The 26,215-nt window shown below is 41.0% G+C and overlaps 1 protein-coding gene across 1 annotated transcript in view; it reads right to left on the reverse strand.

Moving 5' to 3' along the window:
- The window catches only part of LOC149773243 (zwei Ig domain protein zig-8-like), a 299,146-nt gene extending 291,094 nt beyond the window's left edge, over nt 1-8,052 (reverse strand). The window contains exon 1 of the mRNA XM_089946557.1: nt 7,635-8,052. The gene's annotated coding sequence lies outside the window, so the exon portion shown is untranslated. The remainder of the gene's footprint in view (nt 1-7,634) is intronic.
- Between the last annotated feature and the right edge of the window lie 18,163 nt (nt 8,053-26,215).

Consider the following 26,215-nt stretch of genomic DNA (forward strand, 5'->3'; position numbering starts at 1 on the left):
GTATAAGAAACTTGGCTGCAATATGTCTCTAAAGATTCACTTCCTTCATTCCCATTTGGATTTCTTTCCTAGCAACTGTGGTATTGTTAGTGATGAACACGGCGAACGTTTTCATCAAGATATCGCAACAATGGAACAAAGATACCAGGGAAAATGGTCCACTACAATGCTGGCTGACTACTGCTGGACACTCCTCAGAGATGCTCCCGAACAGCTGTACAAGAGACAGGCGAAGAAATCTAAGATGTAGTCAATGACTTGATTTTTTATAGGTAGGCTATTACAGTTGACCTTTTACTATTGGAATGCATTTCGTTATGTAAACATTAATTTCTTGCAGATTACAAAAAAACTAGAGCCAATTTTGCAATTTGACTGTCATATTCGTGTTCAGCACATAAAAATTGATAAGAATTGACTAATTTTATTTCAGTAACATGACTTTTGTAAAAATTTGTTGTCCAGTGTAATTAACAGTTCCGTACAGACGTAAGTAATGGAAATGTACTGGTCTGCCAAAAATCGTGGCGTTGTTAAAATGGCATTATTAAAAAATCAATAGTTCATTAATAATTTTAAATTTAAAAAAAAAACAGCATCTATTTCCACTGCACAGTCCAAATAAATGATTTTCCTCTCAAATAAAAGTACAACATAAAGCACGTTTGTAGACTTGTTGTTGCAACAGGAACAAAAGAAATGAGAATGTCTCAAAAATAGGAATGAATCTGATTCTTCAGTTCTCTCCTTATATACACGCTGAAGAGTGTATCACGACTATGGAAATATACCACACGTGACAGATCTTATTACTCAACATAATATTTCAAAATGCCTATCTTGTGACCTAATTCATCCAATAGGATTAACTTAATTATCCTAAAATACCACCTGACCTATCTTCCAATGGGATAAAGGCTAAAACTCGTAAAAATATTTACTAATAATTTCATTATTAGTAATTGCCAATAAATATATAAGCATCTATCTGTAGATCCTACGTTCTCTAATATCTCAAAATAAACCATATCATCGTACGAAATCCACTACAATTTACAGTCATATATACAAATTACAAACATTACACAAAATCATGTATCAGGAATTACAAAAGATATAGATGCACAACACTGGGAATAAATGAAGACAATATCGCACGTGTTCAATAAACTGTGCGACGATGTTTACGATACGAATATGGTACGGTTCGGAAAGCTTATTTTTAGGATGAGAATTGCAACATTTTAAAACTTGTTTTAAGCACATATGAACTGATTAATGACGCTTAGGAAATATATTTCAATGATAAATGTCTTTTTATGTATAGTTTTCAAAAGTTTTCTTACAGAACTTTAATGGACTATGATATGTGTAGTTAAAGTAAATATGATATTTTATGTAATAAAATAGTTGTATTGAATGAAAATCCTGTATTATGCACCATCATTTTCATGGTTCGAATGTCCAACGTGTGTCAGTTGAAATGACATTTTGAAGAAGAAACTATTGTTAAATAGATAATCTAACTGGGACCTAAAACACACATACATGAGGTCTCTGTCTGTCTGTCTGTCTGTCTCTCTCTCTTTCTCTCTCTCTCTCATTGTGTGATTTTGATTTTTAACGTAGGTTGAATAATTCTGCAGTCATAATCGCTATGATGTCTGCAGTGTGGCAGTTTACAATGATGGCTAGAACTGGGGCATCACGCTGCAGACATGTATCATGATGTCCCACCTAGTCACATTATCCTGACACCAGGCCGACCAGTCCTAACACTAACCTCTTTATGCTAAGTGTCTAGCGAGGCAGCTGCCGGGGTTGGAGTCCACGACCTTACGCCTATCTATCTATCTATATACTTTTCAATATTCTAGTTTACTTGAGGGATTGTATACTTCCTAATTTATAACTAATTTAAAGGTTATTCTCAGCTCTAAAATAAACGTGAATTTCAATTGCTGAAAGCGAACTAGATTCATTCCCAAACTGTGGCAGTCGGTCAAGAATGGTAACAACGAACTTGGACTTTTCATGATATCTGAGTTCGATCTTTTAACTACGGGATTCAGCAGCTTTGTTGTAATAATACTTGTTGCCTGTTTAATGAAAGAAGATAATATGAGCCTGACACATTCAACGATTGAACAAATATTCCACATCCAAGAAGCCTTTGGTATAATTTACGCCTGAGTGGCCTAAAATGTTAGTGTGATAATGAGACTTTGTTACAAATAGTGCTGACATGAGGATTTGTAGTATCATCCGGAGTATGGCCCAGACAAATTTTTGTATACTGGAATGTTGGCTCGGCTCCATAGTGATAGTCAAGGCTTTTGATTTCATTAATGTTTAGAGCATACAGTCACGGACACATATACTAAATAAAAAAACACTAGTGTTTACATTCACGTTTAAAAACCAGCACTAGAAGGAAAATAAAAATGCTTGGCTGATTTCGGGATTTGACACTAAACACGGTTCTTTACGGAACACTGCACTTGCCTTTATTGTTAGCTTCATCTCATTTCATTGCTTGCTCGACATTCATGTCAAAAATAACTACTCAGACACACATATATATGCAGATGTAATTATTGATTTAAGCAGTATACACACTTATTCATCATAGACGGCTATGCGACTCCATAGCCTACCGCCAGTTCAATTCCGTGAATTAAATATGCCAACAGAGAGACTGAACAATACTGTTTAATTAATTTCCAATCAAATTTTATATTCCCTAGTCACATATATTATCGTAGTTTGCCACAAAAGAGACGAATCATTAATACGATAATCTGGACTAATGGTGGCAATCACAGAACGGGTTTTGTTTGGTACTTCTGGGCACAGCAGCTAATGTAGGTTATTTATTTTCTACAGCATGGGTATACTTTTGGCTTCAGTGTATCGTTTTAAGTACTGGATTACCTTGAAATGGGAAACAGAATTATGTCACTACTGATATTTTCTGTGCGAATATACACAAAACAGTAGAACATTAACGGTCAACCGTTGACACTATCGTGACGGGATTCAGTAAGAAATCTCTTATTTCAATCTGGTATAGGATAAAACTTGTTAGCCAGTATGGTTGAGCATACAGTTAAAGGAACATATGTTTTCTATGAGTGATGCTTGTTGCAGACTGTAGGGTGATGTTGTCAGAATAACTTACGCATTACAATAAGTATACATAGCATTACACACACAAAGATATATATGTGTGTGTGTCTGTGTGTGTGTGTGTGTGTGTGTGTGTGTTTGGATGGATGGCTCTGTGTGTGTACGTGTTTTTATGTGTATGTATGTATGTATGTATGTATGTATGTATGTACACTTGGATTTGAGTTCTGGACATTCGGTTTCCCTTTAATAAATACTGGTGTACCTGATTGTGCCGTGTTCTTTATGAAAATTTAACTAAAAGTCCTGATCTTGGCGAGAACTTAGAATATTTTAGAAATGAACTACTGACGCTCATTCCGGTCTTCTTATTGTGTCTTGCATTCTTATATAACAGTCGTTTACAGCTGTATTGTTTTCATTCCTGTCTCGAAATCTGAACTGTAAGTAGTCGTGTAGTTGTTTTCAATTTTAGGTGGAGAGGATTTGATTAATTATTAGAATTATAGAGCTTATGAATACTTTCGGACAAAAATCTCTTCTTTGGGATCGTTGTTAATTAATTTATATAAATTTTGGATTATATCACTGATATTCATCCAGACTGTTAGCACATCAACATTATCCAGGACTATTGCTATATCAGCACATTCAAGATTGAGATTATTCGGAACACCAACTAAAAGTATTCCAAAGAGTCCTTAGTTTTGTTCTTGCGATTGGACTTTTAAGAGTATTTGGGATTATATTTACAAATCTGTAACGTTTTAAAATAACACTTGCATTTTGTATTCCAGGAAATTAAGTTATTTGTTGAATTTTACAAAATCTGTTGTTTTTCGCTATTTTTTGTTACTTATTAAAAGACCAAAGATTCGTAATAACTATAAGCATACTGCAATGTAACCATCAAGGATATACTCCTATAAGCATGCTGCACTGTAACCATTAGGGATATACTCCTATAAACATACTGCAACGTCACCATAAATGATATACTCCTATAAGCATATTGCAGTGTAACCATCAAGGATATACTCCTATAAGCATGCTGCACTGTAACCATTAAGGATATACTCCTATAAGCACACTGCAATGTGACCATCAAGGATATGATCCTATAAGCATACTTCAATGTAACCATCAAGGATATACTCCTATAAACATACTGCAATGTATCCATCAAGGATATACTCCTATAAACATAATGCAATGTATCCATCAAGGATATACTCCTATAAGCATAATGCAATGTAACCATCAAGGATATACTTCTATAAGCATAATGCAATGTATCCATCAATGATATAACCATCAAGGATATACTTCTATAAGCATACTGCAATGTATCCATCAATGATATACTTCTATAAGCATAATGCAATGTATCCATCAATGATATACTCCATTAAGCATACTGCAATGTAACTATCAAGGATATACTCCTATAAACATACTGCAATGTAACTATCAAGGATATAATCCTATAAACATACTGCAACGTCACCATAAATGATATACTCCTATAGGCATACTGCAGTGTAACCATCAAGGATATACTCCTATAAGCATGCTGCACTGTAACCATTAAGGATATACTCCTATAAGCACACTGCAATGTAACCATCAAGGATATACTTCTATAAGCATATTGCAATGTATCCATCAAGGATATACTCCTATAAGCATACTGCAATGTATCCATCAATGATATACTTCTATAAGCATAATGCAATGTATTCATCAGTGATATACTCCATTAAGCATACTGCAATGTAACTATCAAGGATATACTCCTATAAACATACTGCAATGTAACTATTTAAAGATATACTCCTATAAGCATATTGTAGATAACATTTAGCTCAAAGGCATTGCGAACATTATGTGCAATTCGTCATTTTGTATTTGTAGGACTTTACAGCTACTATATACAAATTTTGGCAAGTAAAGATGTCACTGAAATAAATTTGTATAGTGCATGGTTTAACACCGAGATGCAGTGTGCTTACTTGATACATATGATAGAAATTCATCATCTGGTCTTTCAGTAGAAAACACAGAAATATTGAGATTTTAAAATAGCAAATAAGATATGTGCGATTTAGAGGAAAACCGGTAAGCAATGACCATTAATAACTTAAACAATCTACAATGAGGGTAACGAATCGTAAGTTCTAGCCATGAAAAGTATTAGTGAGAACCGTTTATATGGTGGGATACAACAATACACGACCACGTATGAAAGTTAAAGCTTGGTGTTATTTTCTTGGATTTATATTAAGATTTAAGTACAAGCAAATTTAAAATTAGTGCTGGAGGAGAGAAGACTTAAGCAAACACCTAACCAAAAGAAGGATTGATGGAAAATCGTCTCAGACAGACTTAACACTGTTGTGTTCATTCTTATTTTAATTTAATTCGTTTCTCAAAATGCAATGCACTATAGTTATTGACCTCCCTTTTATCTCGTACACAGATGATCAGAGTAAGCAGGCATTTGCCACCAGTCCACCATTTCAATATATGTTATACAACACTGTTGTGAATGTATTAGCTGCAACGAAATCTAGCGCATAATTAATTCCTCCTAATACAAACGTAGTATGGAAGATCTACTAAATTTCAAACGGGATATAGCAAACTTGCACTTTAAAACCAACACGTTAAGTAAACAAAAAATGAATTATAATGAATCACAGTATTTGTAGAACCAGCATGTTTTGACCAAACATATTGGGTCAATTTCCAACGTTTTCAGTTTACAGGGATTGTAATATTACTATACCAGCCTTACTGGAACAAATTTAGGGAAGCTTCGCTGTATATAGGTTATACTTTTAAACTGCCCACAAATGACTAACAGTAACTTTGATCCTTGCTACAAGTAAAAGGAAATTGTATCAAGATACTTTTAACAAAACGTTTGGGAGAAATCTTTATCTTTTTGATTTATCCAACTTAAGCCTTCATAACCTGGTGTCCCACGTATACGCGTCAAGGATTGCACCCTACGTCCGAGCTGTCTACGTTAATCACGATACTCCAAAGTGGGTGTTATTGCGGAAAGGTTGACATTTGTAACTCTGCAATGAAGGCCAAATAATATAAACTTTCTACTCGCATTACAAACTACAGCGGGAAAAACTTTATTTTTGGGACCCGATTTTTAGGCCCCAAATTGCCGTTGTTAGTAATAGTAGTATGTGTCTGGATCTTATCATTTTAGTCTGACATCTAACGCAGACTGATCCGAACTGTACTCGGACAGGTCAATCTTTCCGAAAAGTATGAGAGTTTTGAGATTTGGAGTACAAAGGTAGCCAGAACATGAAAATCCCGGGTCCAATGTCGCAAAAAGGGCACCTTGTACCCCTCTGCTTTTGCACAAGCGAAATAGCCAATCAAAAGCAGTGTCTTTTATAGACCTTGGCATCTGGCTAAACCAAAATCTCTTCATAGCGAATGAAAATGGATATATTCAGAAGGAAGTCCAAAATTGCGTTTCCTACCACCCCACCCCCCATTTTAGGCGAAACTAAAAAGAATCTCCAGGGGTAAATGAGTCACTTCACGGCTGGTTTTATCATGGTTCAAATACAGATTCGAATTTTGAGCATAGCATGATTGCAGTTGCATTTAGTCCATATAGTCTCGTATGCTGAAAAATGGCGTTAAACTCACGAAAGTAAAAAAAGCGTCTTGTAATTCAAAGCTTACAAGTTTCTGTTTGACATTAATACGTTTTTAATTTTTGTGCAATTGAATGATTTACGAAAGGTACTTTGTAGAGGCATATGATTTCTGCTTTAACACCATCTCCTCAAACGTGAAGGATATTTTATTTGTTTGTTTTTTTCATCGCTGAGTGACATTTTATACCTGGTGGCTTGTATGTTTGAAATGGAGTTTTTGTCTGAAAGATAATAATAATAATAATAATAATAATAATAATAATAATAATAATAATATTATTGTTATTATTATTATTATTATTATTATTATTATTATTATTATTATTATTATTATTATTAACGATAATAATAATAATAATAATAATAATAATAATAATAATAATAATAATAATAATAATAATAATAATGATAATAGGTTGCCTAACTGAGATCAGTGAGTAGTAAAATTGATATTTGATTGTTAATGTATTCTGTTACAATGCGACTCCCGTAATTACGGCGGACGAAGTGAAGAAAATCCTACTTCTTTGCACCATCTCGACGAAATTAAAAGCATAGATTTTAAGAATTTCAAACTAGAGATATTCCTATGTCGAAAGGTATGACACTTAACAGAATACAATTATCTTACCTCTTCCAGGGAGACAAATGAACAGAAATAACCCTATTTACTTTCCATATGTGCCTCAGGCAACTTTATATCAGTTATTAATTTCCGGTTAAATCTTAATTTCCACTGGCTTGAGTGGGATATAGTTTAATGTAAAAAAGACACGTGTACATCTGTTAATAAGAAAGAAAAACACTTACCGTCATTGCAGACGTTGTTTAGGACTTTGAACAAGCAGAAATCAGCGAAGAATATAGTTTATCCCTTTGTATTTTTCACGAAAAATAGAGATTAAGCTACGCAATCTTCAAACAGAGGATCGGGAGAAATCTGTAACTAGACATAATTACTCTCAAAATGGACTTCTAAAAGATTTTAGTTCGGAAACATGAATATGTATTTCTCTCACATAAAATGTCTGGAAGATCCCTAATAAGAAAAGGATACGTGGACGAAGATACCCACGCTCACCTCAGTGCCGGCATTTCAACGTATTCCATTGGATTGCCAGTTTGAATGGTAATGTGAATAGTTGATTGTATATAACAGTTGCAGTTCATCACTTACTGCGATGCTGAGCGAGTCTGTCAGTATATTACATTTCTTTCTTCGACGCAAATAAATTCCGATGCAGAATTGATTTCATTGGATGAATATACTCTGAGCGGTCTCTATGCTCTAACTGAAAAAGAAAATCAACAGACAGTTAACTGGTTATATTTATTAATGAGATTTATTCCCGATACGATATAACTTAAGTGGATCACTCCGCTATTTGTGATACCCATCGCCAGCAGTCACACGGCGCTCTGCATCGATCATTACCTGACACTGCGTCGTTATTGATGGGTCATGCACTGGTAGATTTAGATCGCAATAATGGGACAAAATATTACCAGTTATTCAGAAACTTCAAAAGAGCAAATGATTCAAGGATAAAACATGTAGATGGTACCTTTTGGCAGTTTGTTTAGCTTTAATACGTTTAAACTGAAGATCAAATCTCTTGCTGAGATAAACATTATTTGCACCTTCAATGTGATGTCTATATGTATGTATTCTTTTAAGCAGAATGTTCAGCTATACCTTGTTATTTGACGTTACAGTGTTAATTGAAATTCCAAAACATTTTCTACATGCCGAAAGACTTTTTCCCAGTTAATGCTCCAATCTAGTTGCAATAACGTTTTTCGGAAGATTTATATATGAAGGTTTGACTCAAACCTTATGAGGTATATAGGTAAATAATGACTTTTAGAACGCACGCCTGTATCGAGAAATGCTTCAAACTGTTGTGCCACTCAGTGCTCCTAAGTCGTGAAAATGTTTCATTTGATATATATGAAGTACTAGACTTTTCTGTTAAGTGGTGTTTCACACTAACCCATATCTACAAGAAACCTGTAGATGATGTCGATATCTATGTCTATTTGACACGATTAATAATTTGTGAAAATATGTATTAGTTTAAAAGGACATTGTGTACTAATTTAAAGTCTTAAGATCGTCTCGGACGATCGGCGCTAGTCGGAAACTTTTAGTCTTCACGTGAAACATAACCATTATACACATCCGAGTTGCTGCGGCCCTGACCTCTCATTCGTACTCTACGGTATAGCCAATAGCTTCCTGTGGATCGTTTTTTTCCTATCGGGGGTTTGCCGTGTTCTTCCTCCACCAATTATTTTGGCCGCTATTTAAAGCTGATCTTGCACTGAGAAATGTCATTAGACCCAAATAACAACTGTGACCTCAAAATAGTTTTCCGATTCGCTGCATTGGCCTGCAACACATTTTGTCCAATGTTTTTGTGGTGATGTTGTAATCTATTCTAGACAGCAGAACATGTATCTGGTTTGATCTGAACTTGAACCAAAATGCATAGTATTCACTCTGTTGATAATGCATATCAGCTAGTAAATCTTTAAACACATCTTTCGAAATCCCCTCTCACCATTGAATTAGAACTTGAAACCAACTCATTACTGTCACATTTATTTCCTTCCATGGAAGATTACATGATATAATAATAAATCATCTGAATACAATCAATAAATATTTATAAAAAAATAAAAAAAAAAAAAAAATCTATATTAGAATACAAATTCTTTCACAATATCAATGAACAAAGTGTTCGTCAACTCATAAGTTGCAAGTTTCAGTACCTTATTTACAGAAGATAGCTGCACACTGCATGGCAAAGTATGCTGCATACAGGACGAATAGCTTGGAGTTTTCTTTGTCGATTACTCCTGATGGTAACCTTTTACCTAAAAGATATTGTAGTTGCAGCTCATCTTCTGCATTAAATAACGTAATGTGCAGGCTCAGGGGAAATTTATCAGTAAGGAAATCCCAGAAAGAATTTCGAAAGTTCGACATATAAGGACAACTAACACAACAATGAAGTATCAAGTCTGTATAAACATTCCCACATCTAATACACATATCAAGCTGTGTTAGTAGTGAAAGGGGATATTATAGCGTCAATGGGACTTATCATTAAAAATACCCCTGGGAACATATAGCGTCAAGGGAAATTTAACATGGAGAAAAATCGTGGGAACATATAGCGTCAAGGGAAATTAACATGGAGAAAAATCGTGGGACTGTTGAGCGTCAAGGGGATTTGAACATGGGAATAGGGGACTGTATAGCGTCAAAGGAATTTAAACAGGGTGGGACTGTATAGCGTCAAGGGAAATGGAACATGGGATTTTTTTTTTAAAAAAATTTAAAAAAAATAAGAAAGGGGTAGGCAATTCAAAGGCTATCTCTTTTCGAGAAATATGGCTGGCCCTGAAAAGGGCCTTTGGGTTTATGTTAATGTATTCATTAACATAAAGGGCACCGTATTGATCTTCTTCTTGTCCTTAGGCTGCGTCTCACTGTTGGCCCGTAAACCAGCACTCTTTTCAGGCATCCTTGTCTTTCAACGTAGATCCTACGTATCCACAGGCTGGTGTTTGTCCTGTGGACAACGGTCCACTTGGATCGGACATACATAAGCAAGTCTGTCCGAAACATCATGGAAGACACAAGGGTGGATGACTCAACTGTGGTCCACATCTTGAAGCGACGAGAACAGGTGAATCAATGCACTGAACTGCCCTTATTTATAGGTACAGGTAGGATTGAAACGGATTGAGTTCATTCACCAATCCGAACACGCGTTACAAAATTCAGTCAGCCCGCATCCAATCCGAAGAGAGCAGTCTGTGACGTCACGTAGTCTATATAGATTCGCTAGCGCTTGTGTGCAGTCAATCTATGCGACAGTGATTCAACATGACGGAAACTCAGAAAACGATCCAATGGGGTGCACCAACAGGGGAGACCGCCCAAGGGAACCCGGTCTTACTTTCAGAAGAGGTGAATTGGGATTTTGTGGATTTTCTCTCCTCGCAAGAATTTGTTCCGGAACCTTCGTTACCTTCTTTATTACCGCAAGTGGAGAATTTTAGACAGAGACAGAAAGAAGAATTGGAGAAATTTATACAACGGCAAAAGGAAGCGGAACAAGCTTTTCTCCTACAGCAACAGCAGCAAGAAGAAGAGGTAAGAAAAAAACAACAGCAACAACAGCAAGAAGAAGTAGCAGCAAAGAAACAAGAGGGTGAAAATCAAACGGTCACGGTACTGTTGGACATTTTAGCGGAGTTAAGAAGTCTGAAACAAATGTATCAGACTTCTTTATCACGACCGAAGAGAATACGACCTTCCCGAGCTAAACACGTCAACCCTCTGACTAAGCCTACCGTACCACCCTTAGTGATTTCAACCAAATCATCATCAACAGTACGCAGTCCAGAAGTAGGCCTTGGCCGTGGCAAAGGCATAAGGCAGTTAAAGTTGATTGCTTAAACTCACCCCTACACCAATAAAAGGCCCTTTTCAGGGCCACCCACATTTCTCGAAAAGAAATACAATTTCAATTTGCCAATAACTCAAAAAAAAAATACAAAAAAAAAAACCAACCCATTTTACCCCTATAGTACGTGTCTGTGTATGAGTGCGTGAGTGTCCGTTCTTATTTTAAAATCAAAACTCAAAGACTCTTACCTTATATCATTCATTTATTCTTTTATCCATTTTTTTTACAATCCAATTCACAATTCACAACAGAACACTTTAATATAAAGTTCATTGACTTCTTCTTTCTCCTTGTTTAGTCTCTCTGTTTTTTCAATTTCTTCACCGTCTTTTCCTCATTTTCTTCCCTTCTTCTTTTCTTCTTCTCCTGTTTCTTTGCCTCTTGTAAATAGAATTGTCTTTTTTCTTCCTCTTCTTCTGAAGAATTCCTCTCTTCATCCGAAGAATCCCTCTCTTATTCTGAAGAATCCCTCTTTTCTTCTGACTCCTCTTGTTTCTTTTTTGGGCAATCTGGAGACCAATGTCCTTTTTCTTTACAATAATAACAGGTATCTTGACTTTTGTCTTCTTTAGTCCCTGTTTTTGTTCTTTTTTGACGGTCTGGACACTCTGAAGACCAATGCCCTTTCTTCTGACAGATATAGCAAGTATCTTGACTTTTATCTCTAAAGGAAGGAGAGAAGTCCGTAGGCTGGTCTGAAGAGAATTTTCTAATGACCCCTCGCAAAGCTCTGACGAAACGTTCCATCTGGTTAGTCTCTTCCATCGTTGTGCTCGGCTTGAGAGTGAAATGAATAGTGAAAGGACAAGACACACACCCTTTTATATACGCTGGTATGCTATGACTATAAAGTAGCTCATGGTGTTTGAACTTGAGTCATTTGACTTTTTGCTTTCAAGATGAAACGATCTAATTCATTCGAGAAGAAAGAAGAAGAAAGAAGTAAGAGGCAGAAACGTGATCTATCGCCTCGTACCAGGGCTGAAATCTTGGCACAAATTCATGCCAGTGATTTTGAAGAGGACATGAGTGAACCAGAATTAGAACCCTCTAAACCAATTTCACCACCCTTAGTTAACCCTGAAAAGTACTATTCCATTCGAGAGACGGAAAAGCGCTCCTCTAGAAAATTTAGAACTACGGCTTACAAATACACAGTGAAGTTTAAAGATTTCAAGGCTGAAGTGCCGTTAGAGAAAGCAGAAGTGTTTATCACTGGGGTGTGGGATTCTTTGCTCACTGCACTCAAGCAACAATGTCAACCCAAAGAAGACGATCGCTTGAGACTTTCCATACAACACGACGGTTTGAAATCCCCTGTTTGGATCGAGTTTAGCACCCCTGCAGAATTGACCGCTTCCAAAGTCATGGACAAGATTCAACACGTGCAACAATCTAATGACCAGTTTGACATCACCGATGGAAAAGCCACATTGGACATGACCCACGTCTCTCCACCTCAAGGGACCGGACGCAAAAAGATGTTATTGGTGAACGACCTTCGCAGAATTAAGCGTAGCCTTGTCCAAATTCACAACCCTCATGACCAGATGTGTTTAGCCCGTGCCATCGTGGTGGGACGAACCTATGCCAACAAGAACGACACGGTAGAATGGAAAAGAACCTGGAAAACTATTCAACAATCCGACCGAGCCAAACAACGAAACGAAGCAGAACTCCTGTTGCAACAAGCTGGCCTGTCCAAAGACACACCCTCTGGCATTCCTGAGATGCAAAAATTGCAAGATGCCCTAGCTCCACGATACACCTTGAAAGTGCACCCTCAAGAAGTGCGAGGGTCTATGTTGTTTCGAGGGCAAGATTTTAAGGACGGAAAATACATTCATGTTTATCATCACGATGACCATTTCGATACCATTACCAGTATCACCGGATTCCTGGGATACGGTTATTACTGTGAGAAATGTGACCATGGTTATAATAATCGAGAGCAACACAAACATTGTGGATCGAAATGCCCAGGATGTTTGGCCTCTTCACCCTGTCTGAGCGAAGAACCAGTGCCTTGTTCAACTTGTCTGCGCACGTTTGTCAGCCCTACCTGTTACCAACAACATCTGAAAACGCAAGGTTCACAGAAGAAATGCGCTTGTCAACTGCTGAGATTGTGCTCTACGTGTGAACAAGTCATACGTACCAATAATATCAAGACACACGTATGTTCAGGAAAGAAAAAATGTCACATTTGTCACCACATCGTGGACTTGGAACACCAATGCTACGTGCAAAAATACCAACCCCCACCAGAGAAAGAGGACGGTCACAAGAAGAAAGGCAATTTCATCTTTTTCGATTTCGAATGCATGCAAGAAACCGGCATTCACATTCCTAATTTCTGCGTGGCTCATCGAGCGTGCGAGAAGTGCATTCAAGAACCTATTTTCAGTCATTGCCCTCACTGCAGCAAGATTCCTGGAGGACGTGAAAAAATCTTTCGGGGACCGAACACGCTAGCCGATTTCGCTCGATGGGTCTTAGACCCCATCGACAAGACGTGGAGCCAAGAGGACATCGAACGTTACGGAGATTGTCATCGTCATGCCACGGTGATGGCTCACAATTTCTCCTGATACGATGGACAGTTTCTTCTCAGATACTATACGGAACATGGCACCGAACGTCCTAAAGTGACTTTGAACGGAGCCAAAATCATTTTCATGCAAGTGGGACAAGTGCAGTTTAAAGATTCGATGAGCTATTTGGCCATGCCTTTGAGTCGAATGCCTAAAACGTTTGGAATGACAGAAATGGCTAAAGGGTATTTTCCACACTTTTTCAATACGGAAGCCAATCAACATGCCGTTCTACCCCATTTACCCGAGGCTCACTATTACGACCCCGACAACATGCGTACCGAACAACGAGAAGCTTTCTACGCTTGGTACCAGGCTCACGCCTCGGACCCTTTCGACTTTCAGGAAGAAATGCTAAAGTATTGTCGTTCCGACGTGGACATTTTACGGCGTTGCTGTGGAAAATTTCGAGAACTGTTCATGGAACACGGAGGGGTCGATCCTTTGAAAGAAGCTTGCACCATTGCCAAAGCGTGTTCCTTAGTGTATCGACAACGATTCATGCCTGAAAACACCGTGGCTGTCATCAGCCCTCAAACGACCCACTTTGTCAAACGTCAATACTCGGTCAAAGCCCTACGTTGGTTACATTACTTGTGCGACAAGGAAGACAAATGGATTCAGCATGCCCGCAACGGAGGGGGTGAAAAGACCATCGGAACGTATTCGGTCGATGGCTGGGACTTAGAAAACCCCAAGATCGTGTACGAGTTTAACGGTTGCTTATTTCACGGATGTCCCGTCTGTTACCCTGATCGTAGCACTAAAAATCAGTTTTTGCAACGAACCATGGAAGGCTTGTACCAGGACACTTGTCAGCGGCGCCTAAAGTTAGAACAGCAAGGATACCAAGTGGTGGAAATGTGGGAACACGAGTACGATCACCGTATGAAAACCGATCCCGAGTTTAAACGCCTCGTGGAAAGTTACCAGTTCATGGATCCGCTGAACCCGAGGGATAGTTTGTACGGAGGAAGGACCAATGCCACCTGTTTGCTGTACCAAGCCGACGAAGAGAAAGGAGAAGAAATCAAATACTTGGACGTGTGTTCGCTGTATCCCTACGTGTGCAAATATTGTCGCTTTCCTGTAGGGCACCCACAATTGCTGACGGAACACATCGACCTGAAAAACATTCGACAATACGAAGGCTTGATCAAGTGTAAAGTTTTGCCTCCCACGAACCTATACCATCCCGTCTTACCTCACCATTGTCAAGGCAGACTGATGTTTCCCTTGTGCCGTACTTGTGCCGAAACGTGCAACCAAGACCAAGCTTGTCAGCACACCCATGAAGAACGGGCCTTGACGGGAACCTGGGTCAGCGTAGAATTGTTCAAAGCTCTGGACATGGGATACCAACTGTTAGAAGTGTACGAAATTTGCCACTTTCCCAAGACACAGCAATACCACAAGGGTGACCCCAGTCAGAAAGACATTTTCGCCGACTACGTGGATGCCTTTTTGAAACTGAAGCAAGAAGCCAGCGGCTATCCTTCCTGGTGTCACACTCCCGAAGACCAAATACAATTCAAAGAGAAATGCTACGAACAAGAAGGCATCACTTTAGACCACATCGAGAAAAACGAAGGCAGGCGATCGTTTGCCAAAGTGATGTTAAATTGCTTGTGGGGTAAAATGGCACAACGACCGTGTTTACCCAAGACGGAATATTTGATAGAACCTTCCCGCTACTTTCAGATGATTCACGACAAAACCAAATACATGAAACACGTGGACGTCGTTCGAGAGAATTTGATCTTGGTCAATTACGAAGAAGATCTGGACTTTGTACAAGACGACCCTTTTGGAAATGTCATCATTGCGGCTTACGTGACAGCCCATGCTCGCTTAAAATTGTACGAAGCTTTAGAACTGTTAGAAGAACGCGTCCTGTACTTTGACACGGACAGTTGCATTTACATCCATCACCCGATTCAACATCACCCTGACATCGAAGGAGACCGTTTAGGAGCCTGGACAGACGAGCATCCCGACGACAAGATTCTAAGTTTCGTCAGTGGCGGTCCCAAAAATTACGGCTACGAATACCGGGACAAACAAGGAGAAGTGCACACGACGTGCAAAGTGAAAGGACTGACTCTGAATTATCGTACCAGTCGAGTGGTCAACTTTGGGGTATTGAAAGAAGCCTTGCAATCGGGAGAGGATGGAAACTTTAAAGTGACCACTTACCAACCGAACAAGATTGTACGTTTACCCACTCACCACATCGTCAGTCGACCTTTGGAAAAAGTTTATCAAATCGTGTACCAGAAGCGAGTTCGACTTCCCAATCATTTCACCTTACCGTATGGACACGTTGGTATAAAACATTGGTTGTAAGAGGATAGTTACCCACCAGAAAGATGACTTCGCCACAGCAAGAATCGAGTGAGAAACCCGATGAGAACTCCAAGTTCAAACCCTACCATTTTCCAGTCTTCTTACCTGACTATTGTGATTGTGCCCGTCGATTGGACACGTTTCAGAAATGGTCTACGGATAGGGAAGGATTACCTTCTTCGCATGTTTTAGCTAGAACAGGATTTGTCTACTTGGGACCTGAGTCAGGATTGGGATACGAGGTACAGTGAAGTTACGAATGGATCTATGTATCTATAAAGATTCAGCTATTCTGGAACATACTCGATGGTCTCCGCACTGTCCTTACCTTTCTATGGCCTTTCCACGCATCACACTACGGTACAATGTTGACGGTACCTTAGAGATGGTGCCTTCCAGAACAGGACATAAAAAACGTAAAAAAGGAAAGATGTACAAGCTGGAGACTGCATTGCGACTAGTATAAAAAGGGGGCTATGGTCAAGATCGATAGTTCATTGTGACTACCAAGACCGAGCGAACAAGATGAATACTTTCAGAGAAACACAGAACAAGTTGTTTAGAAGGGCACAATTCAAGTGTGAGGCTTCGGAAGTGGAATGCGATTGTGAGCCTTGCGATGGATACGATGCTGTACCTTGTGACCTGAGCGATGCCGTAAAGCATTATGGGAACTTTGTTCTCACTGCCCCTATCATGGAAAGTGATGCTGAGCGTGTCAAACCTGAGGGATGCGAAAGCGATGCTGCTCGTCCTCTTAGACATTTTACCGGGTTTAAAGGGGAATGTCGACCTTCACGTTTACCTCCCTACGGATGTCATTCAGCCCTGAGTAAACTCCTACCCATGTCACTCAACCCTCATCGAAACGAACCTGTGAAAGACGAATATTCGTTTCCTGTGCGTTTGTCGGAATACTGCGACTTTGAAAATCGTCTTCAATCGTTCAAAGGAAAATGGCCAAAGTATCTGGGAGGACCGACCCCCGAAGAATTAGCCAGAGCCGGATTTTTCTACTTGGGCGAAGGAGATAAAGTCAAGTGCTTCAGTTGCGGTGTGTCACTTCACCACTGGGAACCGCAAGATTCGGCCTACGTAGAACATGCTCGATGGTCACCGAATTGTCATTACTTACCCTTAGTGGGACCGAGACATTGAAGTAACTTACCATAATCTGTTCATGAATACTTTACACGAGAACATTCGTGCTTTGCCTGTGGAGTTGAGAGAACGCATTAACCGAGAGCTGGTCAAAATACAAGTGAAACGTAAAGAACAATTGCATCCGTTACGTCACCGGTGTTTGAACCACTGGTACCTTCAGGCTATACAAGGACTGATTGAGTTGAAAGTGTTCCATTGGACAGACATTGATCAACGACCTCCTGGTTATAAAAAGGAATGGCTTGGTATTGACGATTCTATCTACTACATTGTAAACGTACTGCATCGAATTCCAGAGGAAGAGTTAACGAATTACCAACATCTTTCACGCAATGTCAACTTGGTGAAAGAGGAAACTTCTGAACGAATTGTAATGTGTAGATTAGTGGTGAAACGATTTAGATTCGACAATGAATTAAAACCATGTTTGTGCAAACAGTACATTTCTTGTGTCAGACCAAAGAGGATTTAGTATGACCTATTCATGGATACTTTACAAGAGAACATTCGTGCTTTGCCTGTGGAGTTGAGAGAACGCATTTACCGAGAGCTGGTCAAAATACAAGTCAAACGTAAAGAACAATTGCATCCGATACGTCACCAGATCTTTAACCACTGGTACCTGAATGGTATAAGAGAACTGATTCGTCAGAAATTCTTTCAATGGTCAGACATTGTTCAAAACTTTGAGGTCGCTAATGATCGACATGTTCATGATTATGGTTACTTCGAGATTCACCTAGTGCAACGCATTGAGGAAGACAAGTTAAAGGATTACAAACATATTTTACGTGGAATCTGCTTAGCGGAAGAGGAAACACCTAAACGAACTCTGACGTTTCGGTTACAGTATGCAAGATTTAGATTCCTTACTGGAGAACGAAGATCTCTGGCTAGAAAGTACGTGTATTGTATCCAAAAAAAAGAGAATATAAAAACAGGCTGCCCTGCCACGGTTTATGTCACATGTCATCCAACAGATTCCGTGGAAGGAACTCAATGACCATATTCAAACCGTGGATCATTACCATCGATTATTACAAGAACTGTATCCATTCAATTTGGGACGACAAGTGGTGTGTGTCTTAGTGACTTGTTTTCTGGGATTTCGTTTACCAGCCGATTCTTTGTGGACTCTTTACGATCAGTACTTACCACCTCCATGGCCTTAAATGGTCACGAAAAACTCCTTTTGCTCAAAGCCTTGCGTTTTCATCTGGATACTTCTCGACCTCAACAGGAAAAAAAGATTCGTCAACTTTTAGCTACCCAAGACGTGTATGACGATGTGTGTGTAGCTTGTGACTTACATCCCCATTGGACAGATGTCCGTGCCTGGAAAGAATGGGGTTTTGAGGCTTGGACCCAAGAAGTGGCCCAGTATGCACGAGAGTTGTTCAAGGAAAAAAGTTACTTTTCAACCCGTGTTAGTGACGGTGCCAGAAGAACCCGTCACCCAGGACAGGACTGTCGTGGACAGGCCTGAAAGACCCTTTCGGGAGGACACTTGTGTGACCTTACCCCCTGTTGAACTGGTTAGAACATTACCCAAAAGATGTGGTTGTTGTACAGACACTTGTGTTTATTCCACGTTCATAGTTATCATGTGCCTTTTATCCTTGTACTTAAGCCTTTGGCTTTTATGTATTTTTGTCTTTCGTATTCATGTTTGAAAAAAAACATTCAATAAACGTGTTCTGAAAAAGTATATAAACTCTTGTCTTGTTTGGTTTTCGTGTCACAAGTGACATTTCTCACACCATGGCTACCTCTACTGTCTCTGCTCCCTCTTCCTCTACTGTCAAAGTCATCGACGAACACTTAGATCGTGCCAGTTGGGAGGCTTTGTATCTTCGCCATCCCTTTAACATGCTCATTGCTGGACCTAGCGGTTCAGGCAAAACCGAATTCGTCAAACGTTTGATTGAACATAAACATCATTTGATCGATCGGCCCCCTCAACGGATCGTGTGGTGTTACAAAGAGTGGCAATCGGCGTACAGCCTCTTGCGAGAAAGTCAAGGAGATTCCATCGTGTTTGTGGAAGGCATTCCTAAAGAAGACGACGGCATCGTCTCTGACTCCCGTCAAACCCATTTGGTCATTTTCGACGACATGTTAGGAGAAGACGAAGAAGAAATTAAATTGTGGTTCACGCGCAAAGGGCATCACCGTAATGCCAGTGTCGTTTACATCACCCAAAATTTGTTTCAACAAAGTAAAGCCCATCGCACCATCAGTCTCAATGCGCATTACGTGGTCTTGTTTAAAAGCCCTCGAGATAAATCGCAAGTGCAAGTCTTAGCCAAACAGTTAGGAACGCCTTGGCTGACTCAGGCGTACGACGATGCCAATCAAACACCACACGCCTATTTACTCGTCGATTTGAAACCTACGACCCCCGAGGATTTGCGATTTCGTACCCACTTGTTTCACCACTGGTGCCAAGACGGAGGGCCTGTCCTGTACACGTCTCCGTCCTCGACTTCATTTCACTCCCCATGAAAAAAAATCTATAAAAACCTCAGACCCTTTTTCGTCTGTCTCACACAGTGTGAACATGACGTCCCTTCAGTCGCATCTTCCCGTCAAATTGATTCGTGCCTTGTATGGCATCAGTCGAGAAAAAGATCCACAACACGAGCTCGTGTCTTAGAAGCTAGTCTCAAAGAAGTCTTACGATGGTTCACGGTGACGGCACGTCAATTACTCCAAGGAATCATTCAGATTCCTCATCAAACCAAACGCTTTTTCGATCGAAACAAAGTCGCTTTGGTCCAACTGGCCGATCCCCGCATCGATACTCAAACCAAAAAACAAATCATTTTGAAACCTGGAGGGAGCGGTACTCTAGGAGGGGTCATCATTCGCTCACTCTTAAGATGGGATCCTAATGCCCCCAAAGTTATCCCCAAGACAAAAGTCCAACGAAGCCCCAAGAAGAAAAAGAAAAAGACCAGGTCTCCAAGAAGAATAACTTCTCCAGTGGCAGGACCCTCCTCTGACCAGACACCACCACCACCCCGGAAAAAGAAAAGAAGCCCCCAGAAAAAGAAACAGAGAAAAAGTCCCCAGAAAAAGAAAAGTCCACAGAAGAAGAAAACTAGTCGCAAGAGAGGCACTTCGGCCAGGACGCAACCTTACACTCGCAAACCACGACCTGCCACGGCAATGACTGCGTCTCCGGCAGCCTCACGTTTGTCCACTTCTCCGTTGATGTCACCAGGAACTGAAGAGTACTTGGAGACGTTGATCACACCAAGAACTTCTCCGTTGATGACCCCCAAAAGAACTTCCCCAGTAGCAGGACCCTCCAATTTAGCGGCAGTGGCTGCTGCTCACAAAGTACCTTCTCCCAAAATCAAAGTCCATGAAAGATCGGGCATGTTACAAAGTTTACTGGATTTGTCCAAGCAAGAACTGGCTCGATTTAGTCCGTTACGTACCCCTGCACGACGTGTCATGCCTGTCCTCAAACTGATACGACGTAAAGACAATCAATGGCGACGCGTTCCAGTATAAAAAAGACCTGTGACCGAGTAGGGTATCAGTGTTTTTTCGGTGCTCCTAAAGACTCAAAGATGTCACCCTCCAGAAAACCCCAAGGAAAGAAAAGGAAAGGACTGCCACCACGTTTAGCCAAACATGGGGACATGTTATCTGTCCTGTCCAAAGCTTCTCCACCCCTACGAAAAAAACTCATTCAAACGGCCTCCAAAGAGGTCATCGATACCGTGTGCGAATGTTGTTTGAACGTTTTGAAAGGCACGATCCCTTTGTCCAAACACCAGAAACAATGCTTAGGCAAACATCGTCACGTTCTTCGGAAAATGGTTCAAAAGAAAATTCCCATTCGTCAAAAAAAGAAGATGTTGGTCCAACGTGGGGGCATTTTACCTCTCTTGTTAGGCCCCATCCTGAAAGGAGTCTTGGGAACCATGTTGGGAGGACTGGTGGGAGCAAGATAAAAAGGCCCTCGGAAGTCCCAAGATCTCAGAATTCACCCCTGACAACCCCATGGAAGGACGAAAACTAGCTTTAGTGCCTTACAAACGATGGATGGAATACCATCGGTGGCAAGAACAACGCACCCCGCATTTACCTCCCAATCCCAATTTGAGCGAGATGTCCCAGTTACAACACGAATTGCAATCCTTGATGGATCGCCAAGATTTGTCCGAAACAGAAAAATCGCAAAAGTACGGTCAACTCTTGCAAAGACTGCAACTCTTTCACCAGAAAGCTTTAGACGAAACAGCTTTACCCACTCTAAAAGATTTTAAGACCTTGATGAAAAGTCCAGCACCATCATCATCATTTCCACCACCACCACCACTTCCATCCCCAAGGGTCACCAGAGATGCTACCCCACAAAGACCTGAGGAAGAAGAGATGCGCGAAGTGTTTCAAACACCGTCAGCAGCTCCCATTTCGAGTAAGATTGCAGCATCCTTGTTGACCCCGTCCCCCACACCCCAACGAGAAGAAATGAAAGCTTGGGTTAAAAAGATGATGTCCACGCCTCCTTCGACAGAAGTGAAAAAGAAAGAAGGGAAACCAGAAGCGAAAAAAGAAAAGAAAACCAAAGCCATTCCATTGCCACCTCCACCACCACCACCACTACCTTCGACTTCTACTCCCGTAGCCCATCGGACACGTAAATCCGTTTCCAAACCACCCTTTCGACCCACCCAAAGTAGCATCACCGAAGAGTGGGTGACTTATTAACACACCAACACAAAAAATGGAAAAAGTCTTAGCCAGCATTTACTACGATCCCTCGCAACCTGCAGGTTACGCAGGAGTTCAAAAATTGTATCGTGCTGCCAAAACGCGACTGAAAAGTCTCCGTTTACCTCAAGTGCAACGATGGTTACAAGAACAAGCCACCTACACTTTACACAAACCCATTCGACGCAAGTTTGCCAGAAGTCGCACCCGAGTGGAAGGCATCGATCATCAATGGCAAGCCGATTTAGCCGATGTCTCTCATTTGGCCAGCTACAATCGTGGTTACAAATATTTGTTTTGTGTCATCGACGTCTTTTCCAAATTTGCCTGGGTCGTGCCCTTGACTTCCAAATCGAGCAGCGAGTTAGTGCGAGCCCTGCAACGGGTGTTGAAACAAAGCGGTCGTCACCCTCTTCGATGGCAAACGGACAAAGGCACCGAATTTCTGAACCAAGCTTTCCAAAAAGAATTAAAGAAACGTGACATTCATTTTTTTACCACCGAGAATCCCGAAACCAAAGCCAGCATCGTGGAACGTTTTCAACGCACTTTGAAAGAACGCATGTGGAAATATTTTACGCATCACCACACTCTGAAGTACATCGACATCTTACCGCACCTGGTGCAAGCGTACAACCAATCTTACCATCGAAGCATCGGACGTGCCCCGCAAGACGTGACTCCCGACAACGAAGTGCTGGTGTTTGAGCGCCTGTTTGGTACGTCCCCGACGAGGGCTGTCCCCAAGAAAAGTGGAGAGTTGACCGTAGGAGATTGGGTGCGCATTGGCAAAACCAAACGCACTTTCGACAAAGGTTACTTACCTAACTGGACGACCGAATTGTTTCGCGTCACTGGACGAGTGCATGGCCGTCATCCTGCCGTCTATAAATTGGAAGACATGAACGGAGAAGTACTCAAAGGAACGTTTTATTTGCCCGAGTTACAACGTGTCACAAAAAAGAAGACGACGTGTACGACATCGAAAGCATTCTCGAACGCAGAACCCGTAAAGTGGGCAAACGACGTGTCAAAGAAGTCAAAGTACGTTGGAAAGGATATCCACCCAGTTTCGATTCTTGGATCGACGCTTCGCAAGTCATCGACTATAAAAAGAAGAAGTGACCATCATGCCCTTTCACACAGCAGACGCAGCTACGTCGACCACTCCTTCTTCACCTAGTTCTTCTGTGCAAGATTTACAAAAACAACCCTTGTGGGTGTGGTGTGGAGAACGTGTGCCTAAAACGCAAATCGTCTTTTTCTGCCAAATCTTCGTGGTGTATTGTGTCATCGGGGCAGCCATTGCCAATTTGAGTTTGCAACAAGGAGACAAACAATTGTGGACCATTTTATTGAGCAGTTGCATCGGTTACCTGCTTCACAATCCCTCCCTGAAATTCTCCTCGAACGGGAACGTTGTGTCCAGTGCCAGTGCCAGTCACCACTCCAACAACAACCACAACCAGAACCCCATTTTGGGCGGAGACACGCCTCTGACATCCACTAACCCCTCGGACAGCCACAGAACTCTGGAATTATGAGTCACCAAAACCAATTTTACTTAACCTTACCCAGTGACAGTTCCATGGAGGTGTTTCCCGACAACACGTTGTGCTGTTACACGGCCAAATTACCTCAAACCATCCCCTTAGATCACGAAGCCCATTGGGAAGTGGCTTTAGTCGAAATGATTCACCCGACCCAAGTCCTCAATGTCCTTCCCAATCAAAATACTTTTACGGTGGAAGTTTATGACGAGCCATTGCAACAATGGATGGATACCCATAGCAAATATAAGCATAAAATCCCTAACATAAAAAATCCAAAGTGGACCGACTATCACTTGTTCATTCCCCCAGGTTATTATTTTAGTGGCCAACATTTGGTCAACACCATAGCCACCAGGTTTAATGGTGTGTTTGGGAAAGCTTTTGACATTGTCAAGAACAAAAGTGTCACCCTAGAATACCACAAAACAGCTCGTCGCTTCCTGATGAAATTTCCTGAGGGGGATAAAATCATGGGTTTCTATTTCTGTGATGAATTGTTTGACATGTTGGGCGGTAACATGAAGATGAGGAAGAAAATAGAACAAGAAAAAAAGGAATTATCAGTCATTTACAACAGCGAGTCTTTTGGCCAGTATTTTCATACCCCGGTAGAACTGAACCAAGGACTGAATTTGATGTTTGTGTATTCCGATGTGGTGGAATACAACGTGGTGGGACACACCTCCGTGCCGTTACTGCGTGTCATTCCTTTCAAAGTGGATTCTGCCGCAAACGCTGACGAGGAAGGTGGAAACACTTACCACGTCCACCGCGAATTTGTCCATCCTCACTATTTGCCGGTCAGCAAGTCGTATTTGGACACGGTCAACATTACTATAAAAGGAGATTTGGGACAAAATATTCCATTCACCAAAGGAAAAGTCACGGTGAAACTCCATTTTCGAAAACGGTTCTCTCACGATTCGTAAGCAAGTCATGTATCCAGTGTACCGAGGGGTTGCTCGACAGCGAGGACACGGTTTAGGAGACATGTTAAAATCGGCCTTTCGTTCGGTGGCCCCGGTGTTGAAACCGATGGTGACACGCGGATTGCACGCCTTGAAAGATGCGGCACTGACGCAAGGCAAAGAATTTCTCCAAAATGTCATCATCGACAAACAAAACCCTAAAGAAGCCTTCATGAGGGCAGGCAAAAATGTCTTGCTGCAAACGGGCAAAGACCTTTTGGGCCGACGAGACACACCTATAAATGCCCTGCACGCTACCGAGTCAGGCATTCAGCAAGGACAAGGCAGAAAGAGACGACGCAGAAAACACCCTTTCACCAGACTTCAAGCTAGAAAGGCCAAGAAAAGAAGAACCGTTCGAGACTTAGACGTTTTCGATTATTGAGAAAGAGACAAAAAAATGATGCACCGAGAATCTTGCGCCTGTTCCAAGACGGAACTGGATATGTTTGCCATGCCCCCCACCATGATGACGATGCAAGAATCCCAATGGGTGGAATTTCACCCCGTCTCCTCATTGACCGATTCCGCTCCCATCGAGTTTGAAATCAAAGGACAGCCCGAAGATTACATCGATCTGAATAGCAGTTACCTGTACTTGAAAGTCAAAGTAACCGAAGCGAACAACGATGCCATAGACAATAATGATGCAGTAGCTCCCGTCAACAATTTCATGCATTCCTTGTTTAGCGAGGTGGACTTGTACTTGAATAACAAACTAGTCAGCAGCAGCATGGATACATACCCTTACCTAGCGTACCTGGAGAATCTCTTGACATACGGAATAAATGCCAAGGACAGTCATCTAGATGCTTGCGTGGTATGGAAACCTGACCCAGCGACTAAGTTCAACACTACTGTACTTGCTGCGGATGCTTCACATTCAAAGGGATTTGTAGATCGACGAGCGAAAATTGCACTAAGTCGTAGTTTAGAACTGATGGATCGCTTGCATTTGGACATGTGGTTACAAGAAAAGTATTTGCTGAACGGGGTGGATATCCGCCTGAGACTAAATCGTAGCAATGCCACTTTCCATTTGATGGCTGATCGTGATGCCACTTACAAAACCGTCATCCAAGAAGCCAGACTCTACATGCGTCGTGTGGAAGTGTTACCTAAAGTGGGAAACGACATCAGTCAGACATTGAGCAGAACAACCGCCAAGTATCCTATCCGACGTGTGGAAGTGAAAACGTTCACCATTCCTACTGGACAGCGATCCATGATCCAAGATCATCTGTTCCAAGGACAGTTACCCAAACGTTTGATTGTTGGTATCGTCAAGAATTCAGCCTTCAACGGAGCCTACCATGAAAATCCTTTCAACTTTCATCATTACAATGTGTCCAAGATCGAAGTCAGTCGTGATGGCAAGACCTTGTGTACCCGGCCTTTCGAGCCTAACTTTACCCAGAACAATTACTTGAGATCGTACTTGTCCCTGTACGAAGCTACCGGACAGTTAGGAACCAACACCAGTCACGGTATTAAGTACGACGATTATACAGGAGGCTATGCTTTGTGGGCTTTCGATTTCACTCCTGACCA

The sequence above is a fragment of the Sinohyriopsis cumingii genome, unplaced genomic scaffold (assembly GCF_028554795.1).
Source record: "Sinohyriopsis cumingii isolate HCF-2022 unplaced genomic scaffold, ASM2855479v2 utg000744l, whole genome shotgun sequence".
Classification (NCBI taxonomy): Eukaryota; Metazoa; Mollusca; class Bivalvia; order Unionida; family Unionidae; genus Sinohyriopsis; species Sinohyriopsis cumingii.